General features: G+C 39.0%; 2 long non-coding RNA genes across 6 annotated transcripts; one reads left to right on the top strand and one right to left on the bottom strand.

Annotated features, from left to right (window-relative positions):
- The first annotated feature begins 882 nt into the window (after positions 1-882).
- Positions 883-14,014, top strand: LOC112185764. Of its 4 annotated transcripts, XR_005805573.1 has the most exons (5): positions 884-1,077; positions 1,240-1,313; positions 1,668-1,719; positions 2,117-2,506; positions 13,664-14,014. It is a non-coding gene; the product is annotated as an uncharacterized LOC112185764 (long non-coding RNA). The 4 variants fall into 4 exon arrangements; XR_005805571.1 differs by having other exon boundaries at positions 883-1,077; positions 1,668-2,506; XR_005805574.1 differs by lacking the exons at positions 884-1,077; positions 1,240-1,313 and adding an exon at positions 1,361-1,530.
- LOC121051395 lies at positions 10,119-11,853 on the bottom strand. Of its 2 annotated transcripts, XR_005805576.1 has the most exons (4): positions 11,791-11,853; positions 11,645-11,718; positions 10,352-10,979; positions 10,119-10,184 (listed from the first exon to the last, which is right to left on the bottom strand). It is a non-coding gene; the product is annotated as an uncharacterized LOC121051395 (long non-coding RNA). The 2 variants fall into 2 exon arrangements; XR_005805575.1 differs by having other exon boundaries at positions 10,122-10,979.
- Positions 14,015-15,660: the final 1,646 nt, after the last annotated feature.

Raw genomic sequence — 15,660 nt, 5'->3', positions numbered from 1 at the left:
ATAACAAAACAAATATATTATTGCCCCACAATAAACAGATTATTGCCGCCCAATAATATATCAGAAATACCAAAACACAGTAGAAGCAGTCTTTAACACAAAGGAAAATATCACTGAACACAATTATAGAGACTTTATAACAATTAAGACACATTATTGCCCCCCAATAATCTTGACTCCGGTTGACGATTTTGCCCACAATTCCAGTTGTTTTGCCACAATTCCGGTTGACCGTTTGCCACTCCGATTGCAATGACTCCGGTTGTAGGCCGGGACTGGAGATACGATCAAGTTGCAATTTCCGTGATGATCAGTCGCCGGCGAGAGAGACAGAAATCAAAGACGTACCCGATTCTACTGGCGATTGTCGATTCCTTCAGAAGGTCCAACCCGGTCTCGCCGAGCTTTTCAGCGACGAGGACCTTCGGCTTGGCGTCGAGCCTGGCCGCGGAGAGCACAAGGACGAGTTTCGGCGCGGCGATGGCAAGACCCGGCGTCGTGGGCGACCTGCGGGAGGGATGGAGGGAGGGAGAGAGAGATCCGACGTCATCTGGAGAGAGAGAGAGAGAGAGAGAGAGAGAGAGAGAGAGAGAGAGAGAGAGAGAGAGAGAGAGAGAGAGAGAGAGAGTTCTCTCTCTAAGTGAGAAAGGAGAGGGCGAAAAAGTCAAAAAAAAAAAAAGAATAAAAAAAGAATTAATTGAATATTAGGGAAATAATCCCTTAGAGTGTTTTGGGTAAATGAGGTTAAAAAAAGGTTAGTAGAGCAAGTGGGCAATTTGGTGCCTAAAATAGGGTAAATGATCATTTCTCCAAGACTATGATATAGATTTTTTTGTTACATTTTTTTGCATTTCTAGTAGTGTATTTGGGTTCAATTTATTATAGGAGAAAAAATCTTATGAATCTTAATAAGGTTTGTTCCCTTCTTTCTTTGTCTGCAACTTTTCAAAGTTTCTGATTATGCAATTTCTCTATGTCTATGGTAACAGCAAGACAGGTGATCAAGGCCTGTTACCAAATTTAAATGAATGGGCGTGCTTTTGTTGAAACAATTGCTCTACTACTTGCTTTCCTCAGGTACTTTCTTCTTCCTCAAAATTGATTCTCGGGTTGTTTTTCTTCCTCTGGGTGTTTGACGTTTTAGTTGTGCTAAATTCTGGGTTTTGGGCAGTGAATTATTTATCAATTTTAGAATCAATGATTGGATTATTTCAGATTGAAGTTGTCTGCATTTTGTAGTTGTCTGCCCTTGGAACTGTCAATTCCTACGAGGATTTTCTACGAAGTTGGTGGGAGGAGTATCCATAAAGTTGGTGAGTATTGAGTTAAATTGAACGCAGGACTTATTATTGAACAAAGCCCCAAATTATAAGTCTAAAATAGCAAATTCCAAGTCCTTCAAATATTCAAGGGTTCTAGGCACTATCTATGGAAACCTTTACATTGTTTTGAACATAAATCGTGAGATGAAATTAATTTGGGAACTTGGTGGAAATTCCTGAAGGAGTAAAGAGAGACTTTTGTTACTAGGTAGTTGAGATTTTGTGTCTGCTTATAGAATGAAAGAGTTAGATTTGAGAAACTCAATTGTATAATTTCCAGCTTTACATCTTGCAAGTAAACATGGTTAATCTTTCATGCTCATTAAACTCTTTCCTTTAATGTAGGTGTATTAACGGACCTCCGGAAATGCAGAATTTCAGAAAGGAGGCAGATGATGTAAGTATGCTGTATTTGAAAGCTTCTTGGCTCTCACTTTCCTAATGCAATCTATTAATCACTAGAGAAAAATTACACAATAAGCATAGCAACAATTGACTTTCAAAAACAAAAACTGCATCATCCTACTATTTATGAAAGAAAATCATACACTATTTCCATCATCTGGAAAATTCAAATTCCTCATCACTTAACTGAACTTCTTTACTCTGAATAATTATATCCAACCAAGTAGCTTGAGACGGTAATAGTTGCAAATTTTCTAATACACTCCCTTTTTGTTGGGTTAGTCAATACATTCATTTGTTCGGTTCTAAAGAAACAAAAAGCTACTTGGATTTTGTACCATTCCACAAGATTTCGATTTGATAATGTTTTTTCGCACTATATATTTCAGTTGCTATTGAAATCGATGCTTTGAACTGTGATTTTGTGGGGAACAAGACGGAAGTAGGTTAGTTTGTTTGTGCTCAAAAGAAGGAACTTTTTCATTGTTCAAGAGAATTAGGATTTTGGGTAAGTTGCTATTTGATAGTGAGCTTCCAGAGTTTGGAGAGGTATGGTTTTCTTTTAGCTGAAATGCTGAGTATTTAGAGATGTGTTGATTGTGCATGGCTTCCTTGAGTGTGCTTGTTCGGCTTTGTTTATCTGTGTTCTGATTAATTTGGCAAACTGTTCAGTTGAATGAATCATTTGGTGGCTCTACAGGGTGACATGGTATAGAAGTTGATATATCAGATATACAAGAAACCTTATCCAAATATTGTTGTTTTAGCAGTTGGAGCAGGTATTTCGTAGTTCTCTCATTAATCTCATCTTATCATATTCCATATATAAAGGGACAATTCTGAAATGAAAGTTAGAATCATTGATGACACTACTAGAATTATGGCCCCAGACATCGGCCAAAAACCGATGAGAAACAAAAACCAGACCGATGTCATTGTGGGTGATGAGAAAGATCCAGAAAATGCAGACATCGGTTTTTAGCCGATGTCTAGTATTTGTGTAGACATCGGTTCCTAATAATAAATCGATGTAAATAGGTTTAAATGATAACAAACTTACATGTTTTACTATTGTTAAACCCACATTTTATTGTATTTAATGCTTAAAGAAATATAGATTACACAACACAAGTTTGCGTTTTAACATCGTTATTGATTTAACCGATAACTGATACTGTTACAGACATCGGTTCCCATTTTGGAACTGATGTCTGGTACTCAGTAACATATCGTTTTCGACAAAAAATCGATGTCTGTATATTTTAGTAACATCGATTTCCATTTTGGAACTAATGTCTGGTACTCAGTAACATATCGTTTTCGACAAAAAATCAATGTTTGTATATTTTAGTAACATCGATTTCCATTTTGGAACTGATGTCTGGTACTCAGTAACATATCGTTTTCGACAAAAAATCAATGTTTGTATATTTTAGTAACATCGATTTCCATTTTGGAACTGATGTCTGGTACTCAGTAACATATCGTTTTCGACAAAAAATCGATGTCTGTATATTTCAGTAACTGTTGAAGGATGTCGACATTATGTGTGCCTCTACAAACTAGGGTTTAGAGTTGTAATAGGAATGTGTTATAGGTATTCAATTGTAATCAGATTCTATTACCTTTTTGGGTACCTTGTAACTCCCTATTTAAAGGGCTCCTACTATCAATAATAGACACAATTCTATTCTCCTACAACACGTTATCAGCACGAGTTCTAACCCTAGCCGAAAAAAAAAACCCTAAAACCTAAAGCTGCCGAAACCCCTACTTGCAGCCCTAGCCTCAACCACCGCAGCCACAGCCCCTGTTGTCCCTGCAACGCACCTGCCAGCCCAGTCGCACCCACCTGCACCAGCCCGAGCACACTCGGCCTCGCCTCCCTGCTGCCCAGCCGCACTCGGCCTCGCCTCCCTCCAACCCGCGCTGCACACAGCACCAGCCACCGCACCAGCCCGCCTTGCAGATCCCAGCACACCCCTGCCGCTCACCCTGCACCTCCGCGCTGCACACAAGCCTGCAGCCCACTGCCGCACGTCTCCTGCCGACCTGCTGCCGCAGCCTCCAGCCCACTGCGCCTTCTCTGCCGTGCGCAGCCACAACCCAGTCCGCGCTACACCTGCATAGTCCGCCACACCAGCCCGCCGCAGCTCAGCATCCCATACCTCCGATTTGCAGCGTCGACTCCGGCACCAGCACCTTCTATCTGCAGAATAGAGGAGGAAGAACAGAGGAAGACCAGAAGAAAGAAAAGAAAGGAAGACCAGAAGAAGAAAAGAGAAGAAGAAACCGAAAAAAAAGAGGGACCCGGCCAAAGAAAAAAAAGAAGAAAGAAAAAAAGGAAAGGAAAGGGGGAGGAGCGGGCTTGGGCCCGGAAAGAAAAAAAAAAGGGAAAGGGAGGAAGAGAAAAAAAAAAGGAGGAAAAGGGCTGGACCCCGAAAAAAGAAAAAAGAAAAAAAAAGAAACAAAGGGGGAAGGGAGAAGGGCAGCCCACTAACTGCCAATTTCCGACCAAATTCCAGCAATCCTATTTTAGCTACACGCCTGCATCAACACGCGTGTGTATAAAGAATCGTGAAGCAAAGCTTTAAATTATCAAGTAAGTTTTTACGATTAAGGTTGCTGCTTTCTTGTATTTAAATTCCTTTTATTTCCTGCAAATATTGGAATATATGTTGCCAAATGATTTTGATATTTAACAAAGCGGAATTGTGGGGATTCACGCTTAACGAACTAAGAGTGTTCATAATTAAACGAACTAAGAGCGTTCGTGTGAACTAAGAGCGTTCACAATGCTTGGACTAAGAGCGTCCGCAAGCATCAAATTGTGACCATATTAAACATTATTGTTTGGTCTAATCCAAAAGAGATTCTTGGAAATTGATTTCTTGGTAGCATAGCTTGGAAATCTTATTATTTTTAGTTTTCGTGGAAGTTTAGCTCCGAAACTAATATATCTTCTCTTCTTATTTTCAGGATGTCGAATGAACCTAGACTCGATTTTCCCATGCTTGACTCAACAGGCTCGGATTACCACACTTGGGTAACCGATGTTGAGAATCATCTCACTTCCAAGGGAATATTACCCATAATCCAGGCACCTAACCCGGATATTGAGTTCAACCGAACATCTACAAAGCATGCTCAAGCAGTTATCTTGATGCGACGCCATATGGACAAGGCACTCAGATTGGAGTATATGTCGATCAAGGATGCAAGAGAGTTATGGGTAGCGCTAGAAGAGCGCTTTGACAATGTCCAAGATTCCCTCCTCCCTAACTTGAAGGTTCAATGGAACAATCTGCGCTTTGCTGACTTCAAGTCTGTTACTGAATATAATTCAGAGGCTCTTCGCTTACAATCCATGTTGAGATTCTGTGGGCAACCTGTCACAGAGCAAGAGTTAATTGAGAAAACTCTCTCCACCTTCCCCGTTTCAGCCATTGTGGTATCAAAGAAATACCGTACTGAAGTCAATGTTGGACGGATCACGAGGTTTCATCAGCTTATCAATATTATATCTGTAGCTGAGAAACATGAAAACATACTCGTGAGGAATTATAATTCAAGGCCCATTGGAACTAAGAGCGTTCATGAGGCGAATTATAATGCACCCAAAGGAGGGCGCAAGGAGCGGTACCCTAAGAATGGGGGACATGAGGGACGTTTGGGCCCATATAACCGCCCTAACCAGGAAGGAAACCGCAAGTTTGGTGCGGATACACGTGGTGGTAATGCCACACGTGGGAGAGGGGGTCGTGGTATCCCTAGCCGTAATGGTGGCTCAATGGGTCGTGGTGGTGGCACCAACCCTCGTAGGGAACGCCCGCAACGTGCACAATGTGCACCTCAATTAAAGGGAGGCAACCGCAATGATGAGTGTCATCCATGTGGATCAATTGAGCATTGGTTCAAGCAATGCAAGGCAAGTGAGGAACTAGCTACAAGATACAGGGCATATAGGGACCTGAGAGAGCAAGAAGTGTACCTTGCAGAAGAAGAAGAAGATGGTGGAGATGTCAATCTCACCATAGAGGACTTCAAAGCTGAAGATGAAGTGCACATGGATGCAACAGACTTTGATTAGATTAAGTCCTTTTTATTTTTCCAAGAACTTTTGTAATGGCAATTTGCCTTAGTCAATAAATGACAATTGTATTAACTCTTTCTTATGTGGCGGACCCAATAAAATGTGATGTCTTGGAAAGTCATTGAGATTATTGGTACTTAAGAGAGCCTTGCTCCACCAACATTTCTCTCTACTTTCCTGGTCATATTTGATTGGAGTTACCAAATGGATAGAGTGACTACAATGTGTCTTACTTTGATTTTATTTTAGATTAGATTTTGGAAACTTTGATGTAATCATTGGCTATTAATAAAGTGTCAATTCTTTTACTTAATGTCTTGGACATACCTTAATTCGAACTTTATTATAAGAGCCAATGGTTTTCATGTGGAAACACATTATGAGAATGGACAGAGTTCCTTTGCATCACTCTAATGACTACGGACGTGAACAAGTATTAGAGAAACTTATGTGTCGCTCTAGTGGGTTGTATGCAACCACTATTTGAGTTATTGAATCCAACTATGTCATGAGAGACGACTTATGGGATTTTGGCACATATAGGCTTTGACATGATGATCCGTGTATTAAAGACTTTACACGGACATCCATTTTCAGAACGAAGAAAAGTAAGAACCAAGAATTGGTTCGAGGAGCTGCACATGCGCCTCATGGCGCCATGATTGTGCAAAGACAGGCCATACATGGCTAGTGCCGCCTACCCCCTGCGGCAAATACATGCATTGACGCCATAAACTCCTCTCTCTAATTCTCAAGTCTATTGTGACATTATGGCTTAACCAAATTGGTTGATTATAAAGCTCATGTTTCGTTCTGTAAAGCCTGTTATTTAGGATTGAGACCATCCTATGCAAAGAAGATTGAGGAAATAATTCCATTCTCACAAAGAATCTAAGGGAATTCTATGGATTTGATCAACCAACTTGCGGACCATATAGATGTTTTATGGTGTTGGTTGATACGCAAACACGCTGGTCACGTATTGTGCCATTATCCACTCGTAATGCTGCTTATACTGCACTCCTCGCACATAACATATGGCTACGAGCTCACTACCCAGATCATCCCATTAAGTCAATTTGACTTGATAATGCTAGAGAGTTTACATCGACAGTTTTCGATGACTATTGCATTTCATTGGGTATTGATATCAAGTATCATATTCCCATGTACACACCCAATTGGTCTCGCGGAAAAGCCACCCTTAAACGACTACGATGGTAGCCTGGACATTGGTAATGCGCACCAATATTTCCGCTTGGGTTATGCAATATCGCATGCAGCTATGCTAATTTGTCTACGACTCATAGCAGCCGCTCAACTTTTATTTGCATTACAGCTAGTGACTGAGTTCGAGTTTAATATCTCGTATTTATGCATATTTGAGTGTGCGGTTCATGTGCCAATTGCGTCGCCACAGCGCATCAACATGAGTCATTGCAACGAATGCATATATATATATATATATATATATATATATTTGTTGGACATAAGTCTCCAACTATAAGTCCGCTATGTAGAACCCTTGACAGGCGATCTCTATTTCGCTGGATTTGCGAATTGTCACTTTGATGAGACAGTCTTCCCGTCGTTAGGGGGAGATTAGAACGTCAATGTTCAACAGGAACGATAGGAATTGTCGTGGTCTGTCCCCACTATGTCTCATCTTGATCCCCTAAAAGTGACGAGATCACATATACCTGCTGCAAACATGCCACCCAGAGAAGATGGGTACTGCACCACTACCATGGATGGTAGTATGGTGACGCCACAAAGTTGGCATAATGGCGTCATAGGCCATGGGTTCCGCTAGAGAGAGTAGGAGACCTATAGGTTCGATGGATTCTCGCCCTAAGGAGTGAGCGAGTTTGGCACAACTTGATCCATTGATCATTGATACTCAAAATCCGTCTCATGAGAATATTTTGGATTGTGGTTATGTCCAAGAGACATCGTTGGGGGACGCCTCAATGTTAGAACCAATTCCTGAAAATATAGAGATCTCTACGAACTACACTAGTGTACATGAGGACGTGGAATTATTGAGACCAATGACATCGAACCTTACTTCGTTGAAGAATGCCAACGTAGAGAAAATTGGCCTAAATGGAAAGATGCGATCCAGGTTGAATTGGATTCACTAACGAAGAGGAAGGATTTCGGGCCTGAGATACCAACACCTCCTAACATAAAACCTGATGACATTAATAGGTCTTCGTTAGATAGCGTGATGAGAAAAAGAGATGGCAATCTCACCTTATGGCGCAAGGTTTCTCACAACGCCCTGGAATCGACTACGAGAAGACATATTCTCTCGTAATGGATGTCATTGCACTCCACTACCTTGTCAGTTTGGTAGTTTCCAAATAACTGAACATGCAGCTTATGAATATGGTCACTATGTATCTTTATGGGGATCTAGATATGGAATATAATGAAGGTTCTTGTGGACTTTATTTACCCAAGTCAAGTGGCTCTAGACCACGGAGCGCATTTGCAATGAGGTTGAAATGCTCACTAAAATGACTACTTGATTGGGAAGGGATATGATGAACTATGCCCACGCGTTTCCATGACAAGTTCCGGATTTGCAATTGTCGCGGTTTATGTTGATAAACATAATTGGAACCCTTGAGAGTTAAGGGAAACCGCTGAACACCTGAAATCCGAGTTTGAGAGGAATGACCTTGGGAGAACACGGTTTTGTCTAGATTCAGAACTTGTATACCGTGTCAATAGATGCTTAGGCATTTTGATAAAGTCAAAAATGCACTCCCATGGTTGTCCGTAGTCTTGGCCCTAAAAGGGATCCGTTTCGTCCCAGGGATGATGACGAAGACGTGTTAATAGCAGAAGTGCTTACTTATGTACAATAGGCGCATTATTGTACTTAGCACAATACAAGACCAGACACCTCAATTATTATGAACTTGTTGGCTAGATATAGCTCCGCGCCAACGCAACTCCATTAGATTGGTATAAAGACAATCTTTTGATATTTGAGAGGTACAATTGATATGGGCTTGTTCTATCCCTAAAGAGAAAAGAGATGACGGAAGTGTGGGATAGGACTCCACAAGGCAAAATGCCACCTTCCGTGCTCCTCCTCTCCTCCATCAAAATGACAACAAGCACTTCTAAATATTGAAGTAAACCATATCCAATTAGAGGATATTGTAACGGACTTATTTACTAAGTTGTTACCAAAATCCACCTTCGAGAAACATGTGAAGAGCATCGGATTGAGAAAGTTATCCGAACTCCCATGATTGTAGCAATCAGGGGGAGATATTGACATCAGGGGGAGGCATGATGTCTACATGTTCGATCTCGAAGAGTGAAGGACGTGTTGTGCTCTTTTTGTCCTTCGACCAGGGTTATTTTTGTCCCACAGGGTTTTTCTTACCTGGCAACATTTTTAACGAGGCAACAATCAAAGCGTCATCACCAAGTTTGAGCGGCACAGGGGGGAGTGTTGAAGGATGTCGACATTATGTGTGCCTCTACAAACTAGGGTTTAGAGTTGTAATAGGAATGTGTTCTAGGTATTCAATTGTAATCAGATTCTATTACCTTTTTGGGTACCTTGTAACTCCCTATTTAAAGGGCTCCTATTATCAATAATAGACACAATTCTATTCTCCTACAACAGTAACATCGATTTTCATTTTGGAACTGATGTATCTGTATTACTAGACATCAGTTTTTATGGTTAAAACTGATTTCAACTTTATATCTAGACATCACATTTTATAAAGAGGATGATGTCCACAAAATATATAGCTGCTGTTATAAATTGCAATTTCGATAGTTGACAAAAGTTATTTGAATATTGGGCTATTACAAGGATGATGTCCAGAAAATATATATCTGAAATCATCATCCTTAACAGTTTACAAAATGGGCAAAATAAAACCCCAATTAACCTACTACAAGGCTAGCCTAGCAATTAGTATTCATGTTTGTTCATAATTGCTACAAAAATGTTAATTAAAAGCTAGCCTAACTCAAAAAAGAGGCTGGCTTTCCCAACTTCTTGAATATAAGCAACCCTCATTACACCTGACAATCCTGCACATCACAGCACAATACTCAATCAAGAGGATGCCAGCACAAGGCATGTGATAAGCGACTGCTAAGACACTACTAATCAAGTGATGATTATACTGGCCGTGCGATATCAAACCAAGAGAAACACACATGCACATGAAAAATGAGATCAAGCGCAGACCTTTACATAGTAACGTAATGTTTTTCTTCAACTTCATTATCAGATCAGGGTTCTCCTCAAGAACATCAATGGCAGCACTCACAAGATATGGGGGCAAAGAAGTAGAAAAGACGTACCCAGAACTGCTTAATCGCTGCCACAGACAACACCCCAAAACTTATTCTTTTGGACATAATATATTATATCCAGGCAAAGACATAACCATTATTACAATAAGACAAAAAAATTCTTGTTAGAATTCCATTCTATTGATACACACATCAATAACCATATCAGTTTCACAGAATATAATGACCATACCTGGTGATCAGTAACTCTAGCACTTCCAGTGCAGAATCCTCCTTCTTTCTCTAATATTATTTTCATGACAACAAGATCGCACTCCACTTGTCGTATCATAGATTTTACTTTCTCCTTCCTTTGAACATCTCCAATAATTTAAAGGCACAGAGGTCTAAACGTGCTAGACTCATATATTGCTACTGCTACAATCTAGGAATTCTAATAAGGGAAGTAATCTATGTAATCTTCTAAAGAAATATTCTGTAATCCTAATTCAATTACAATTATGATACATAATATTTTCCACAAAAAGAATATACTCTAGAAAGAATCAAAGAAAATTAAAGATCAAATCAGCAAATGTATCAAGTGAATGCTTAGCTTACAAAAGCACGGGTTGGAAAGAAAAATAAGAGAAATCAAATTGATGTTCTTCAATTGTCAGTACTCACAACAACAACAACAACTCAAAAAAAGAAAAGAAAAAAAAAGAATAGTAACCAATAATCATTAACTTTGACCAGTGAGAGAAAATAGTACATTACCAATCAAGTATATAGCAGCATATATTTGTTCTTGTGCTTGTATAGGATAATTCAAATATGCATCTTATCCCTCATACCACCATGAAGAATGGTACTGCTTTCTGAATGACACAGAAAAAGGAAATGCTCATCAAGGCTTGAACTTATAATTTCTGAAAAGATATAAAGACAGAGAATAACAACCAATATCTATTAAAATCCACCAAACAAATGAATATGATATTGTAGTTACAGGATTCATATCAGAGGTAGGTATTATATGATTTTAGTTTGAATTTCAAATATCTTTCCGAGACTCGTCGAAGTAAAGTATACCAAACAATTTTGCCTTCTTTGTTCCAAATCCTGAAAATGTTAAAATGGACAAAAGAAACGCACAATAACTACAAAAGTAGAGGAATGAGTGGGAGAAGGGATTTAATGGTAAAAAGGATTCAATTTCATAGGTTTTTTTTTTTTTTTTTTGCAAGCAATATTGATGACAAACTTACAAATTTGAACGTGCTTGTATAGGATAATTCAAATATGCATCTTATCCCTCATACCACCATGAAGAATGGTACTTCTTTGCACGGGTTAGTATTTAACCTATATTTGAACTTTACCAGATATATACACTAACTTTCATTTTGGATCATTTCACCTTGAATTCCATATTATATGCTGTAAAAGTTTTGTTTCCTAGCTAAATTCTTTAAAAGCTATTTGTTCATGTCATGGCCTTAAATCTACATCTCATGGAGTGATGAAAGTTAGTAGAAAATACCTTTAACATTGGACATCTTGAGATTCTATTAGAAGGCAGGGTTTAACTATGCTACAAGTGAGATTTCTTCTCCTCTACAAGTGACATTTTTTTCTATTAGAAAATAAACTTGAAGTCTAAACTTGTATACAAAGAATCTAAATTACCTCAGCACATGCTTGTTCTTTTTCCCATTCACTGCTTCAAATCTGCTCCACAAAAACTCGACCATTCAATGAAACTTTTCTTTTCTTGCAAGATGATCGATTTATAGCTTGTCCACTCGGTGGAAATTCCACAAATAAGCTCCATGAATCACACACTTTACGCAGGCACCCATAAAAGAATGCATTCAACACAAAGTCAGAGATACAATGTCATATCAGAAAGCAGAAGAATCAGAAGCATATAATCAAACTAGACATTTAGCAAGTTCAGTTAAGAATCCAGGATACATGTCATATCAGAAAGCAGAAGAATCAGAAGCATATAATCAAACTAGACATTTAGCAAGTTCATATGTGGTGCTATGCAAATAGTAGCATAACTAAAAACTTTATTCATTGAGACAAAAGTTGACAACTAAATTGGTCACACAGATCTTTTCTTTCAAATCCCACGAGGAAGTATAATTAAATTACAATTTACAACAATGCCTCAACACTTCTAACTCCTTGTTTTGTTAAGTTACGAATATAAAAAGCAGTTCAATGGATTAAAGGTGGTGCGCAAGCAGAGTGTATTGTTCCACAAGAAAAAAGTACTAGCATAAAACTTTCATACAAACCTTCTCTGTTAAAGGCTTCTTAGGGGGCTTGTAACTTTTCTGGGAGAATAGAAAAACAATGACTGCAAAAAGAAGTACTTCTACAAAAGGATGTCCTGCAAGAAAAAGGCCAAACAAGAGAGATTTGTTGATCAGAAACTATCCCAGACATTCAAGAGAGATTTTTTCAAGCAAACAAAATTGAAAACCCAGAAACAACCCATAGGGGATATTCAATATGTCAATGAGAATTTCCATTCAAGTCAATTATCCCAATAATCCCAATTTCAGCAAAATAAAGTTTAAACAAGTTAACACTCCACACCCATACCAAAAGAAAAACCAGATCTAGAGTGGTATTACCGTAGCTCATCGCCCTGAACCAAATATTCTGCAGCCACCAGAAACAAATACCCAAATCCCTGCGAAAACATCAAAATCATGCTATAAACAAAGTCTAGACCCATTTACCTGCCACCATATATAATCCGTAGACTCATTCTGAAAAGCTTGAAACAAATAGAGACATGATCCCTAATTTCTTTTTCAGTTTTCTCCAGCCACCAGATATCTGAGCTTGAGCACTAATTGGAAGAATATGTGAGATGATAAGAGCCGTATCAAAAGTTCATAAATTTAAGATTGGGTAATCAGGTTGGGTCTTACTATTTTAAGCAATAACGAGCTCTTGGAGCTCTAAGATCTGACTGTTGAACCCGGTGATCAACCAATCCAACGACGCCTCTGCTTTCTCCGCACCCATCTCACTCTCTCTTCACAAGAAAAAGACGATGAAACGCTGGATAGAAAATCAGTTTTGGTGGTGGGGAGAAGAGAGAGAGGACCTACGCTGGTGGTGGTCGGAGAACGAGCTCGAAGCCGCTCAGGTCTGAGAACGAGCTCGGGCCGGGTCAGGTTGGAGAACGAGGTCGACGCGAAGAAGGAGGCGCGCGCTGGAGTCAAAGTGAGAGTTAGTAATTAGGGTTTGTAAGTTTTAGACAGAGTGAAAAAATTCTAAGGGTTGGGGAAATGAATATTTTGGTCCCCCCACATATCTGAAAATTTCAACTTAGTCCCTCCGCGTTTTTAAAAATTTTTCCAACGAAACTTTTCTCATCGTTTCAGTTGGTGACTGATGTCTATAATAACAATAGAAATCGGTTTTTTCACAAACTGATGTTAGCACGATTTTTAACATCAGGTACAATCCTGACCGATTTAATAGTGGCGATGTGTAATGACATTATTCTAGTAGTGTGATTTAAACTACTCAGGTGATAAAACAATTATATGCTCAAAGTTGCCCAAACTGGAGATAGAAAATATGGTAACCCCATCAATGACCAAGTCTTTGCATGACGTAGATTTGGTTGGATAGAGATGTCAACTAGAACAAAAGAAGGCAGTTTTGGAAGTGGTTTGGGGGAAACAAAAGGTTCATCTTGACTGCAAAACATTGCCATCTAATGAGAATATATTGTCAAGCTTCTATACAAAAAGATAAAGTTTATAACAGATGGACTTCAGGTCATTGATTCCCGCCACAAAAACTGTTGTGCACAGATGAGGAAAGCCGATGACTAAAGTCAAAATGACTGGGTAGAAAGTTACAAGTTCATTTGGTTGCAAATGCATATGAGGTAAATATCTTATGTAGATATATTATCTTTAGATTGCTGTGAATTCTTATTACTAAACTATTAAACTTTGTATTGAACTTCCATAGATTAACATGTATAAGCATAAAAAGCCAAATTCATCAAATGGTGCAGCAAAGATCAGGCAACTAAAAATCAGCATTATCGTTTCTTGGTTAATGTCTTTGATGGAACTGTTTATTTGTAATTCAAATCAGTTGCTAACATATTACATTGTACAATCTTAATCTGCAGTTGGGTTCTGGAATGGGACGTCGAATACGGTCAAGATCAGATTGGAGATACAAGCCATACTAGAGATATATTTCTCAATTTGTATTAGATCTTTTGTAATGTCAAGAAACTGCCATGCTTTATTAATTGAATTGTATAAGATTAAAAGATCATATCCTTGGGTTAATAATATTTTCTTCATCTTCTAAGCTTCTTCATTTCAAACAATTCCAATTGTTTTTAAGAGTGAGTAAACCAAATTGTTATTTATCTACATGAGCACATTACTCACCGCACCTCACAATGTAAAAACAACTAGGTAGAGTACATTACTACAAATAAATTGATTGATAATAAAACCCACGGCAACGTGTGGACGCTTTTTCTAGTGGATATGATTGTTGATCACTGTGGAAAGAAAAAAAAAAGTACATGCAGTGGACTTGTATGAATCTTTGTTTCTTTTGCAGCAAGTTAGGTCAGCTGGTGTAGGGTTCAATAATTCTTGTGGGCCTTCAAGAATGGCATGTTGGTCGGCTTCTTGATTAAAATCATATGGTTTTGGGTATTAGGGAAGACTAGCTATTTATTGGTAAATCTTTTAATTTTATCAAAGTAGAAAACCCTGTTTATTTGATATTTTTTGTGCTAAAGAGATGATATTATTTGTTTCTATAAATAAACTTTAGTCATTAGCCTTACAACACCAAGGTGAGATTGGTGTGAACAAGTGAAATGGAATGGCATACCAAACAGGAAAAATGAGAAGAAAGGAAAATATCTAACCTTTTGCCTATTTCTCAGAAGATGCCCATGCAAGAAAGCCAAAATAACTTAGAGTCATTAGATTTTAGAATGATAAGATTGTCTTTTTCTTAATAGTTACATAGCATGATTTGACAAATAAGTGATTAGGTAAACCCTAGCGGCGCTCCTCTACCCTCCATCACCGCACGCGTATTTGCTTGCCTTTGTTGGTGGCGCATAGGTGGAGGCCTCATGGCTTCCTTATCTCTGGAGGTGATCGTCGTTTTGCGGCGAAAGCAATCCTGTACCTCTCCTTGACAATTTCACTTTGCTTCCACCTGATTTCGGTGATACTTGCCGAAATGTGGATGCAGATCATGTTGGTGATTGCTCCAAGAGGCTTGTGGGATCCAGGTCCAAGTAATCTTGCGGTGACTTTCACTGGTAGTACTGGGATTGCCTTGTTAATACTGGTATCAGTGGTGATGTCGGGCGGGGGATCTGGAGTTTCGCTATTGCTGGCGTCTTTGCCGGAATTGCAGATGTCTCCAGAACCGGAGGCGGTCAGACGTGGGATCTGGATGTTCTGGGCTTGGGTGTTCAGATCGTTGATGTTGCTTGAGTGGGCGAAGATCAACAGCCGCGACGGCAAT

The sequence above is a fragment of the Rosa chinensis genome, chromosome 2, assembly GCF_002994745.2.
Source record: "Rosa chinensis cultivar Old Blush chromosome 2, RchiOBHm-V2, whole genome shotgun sequence".
Taxonomy (NCBI): domain Eukaryota; kingdom Viridiplantae; phylum Streptophyta; class Magnoliopsida; order Rosales; family Rosaceae; genus Rosa; species Rosa chinensis.
Note: the sequence above shows the minus strand (reverse complement) of the source record. Positions and strands in the feature narration are given on the sequence as shown.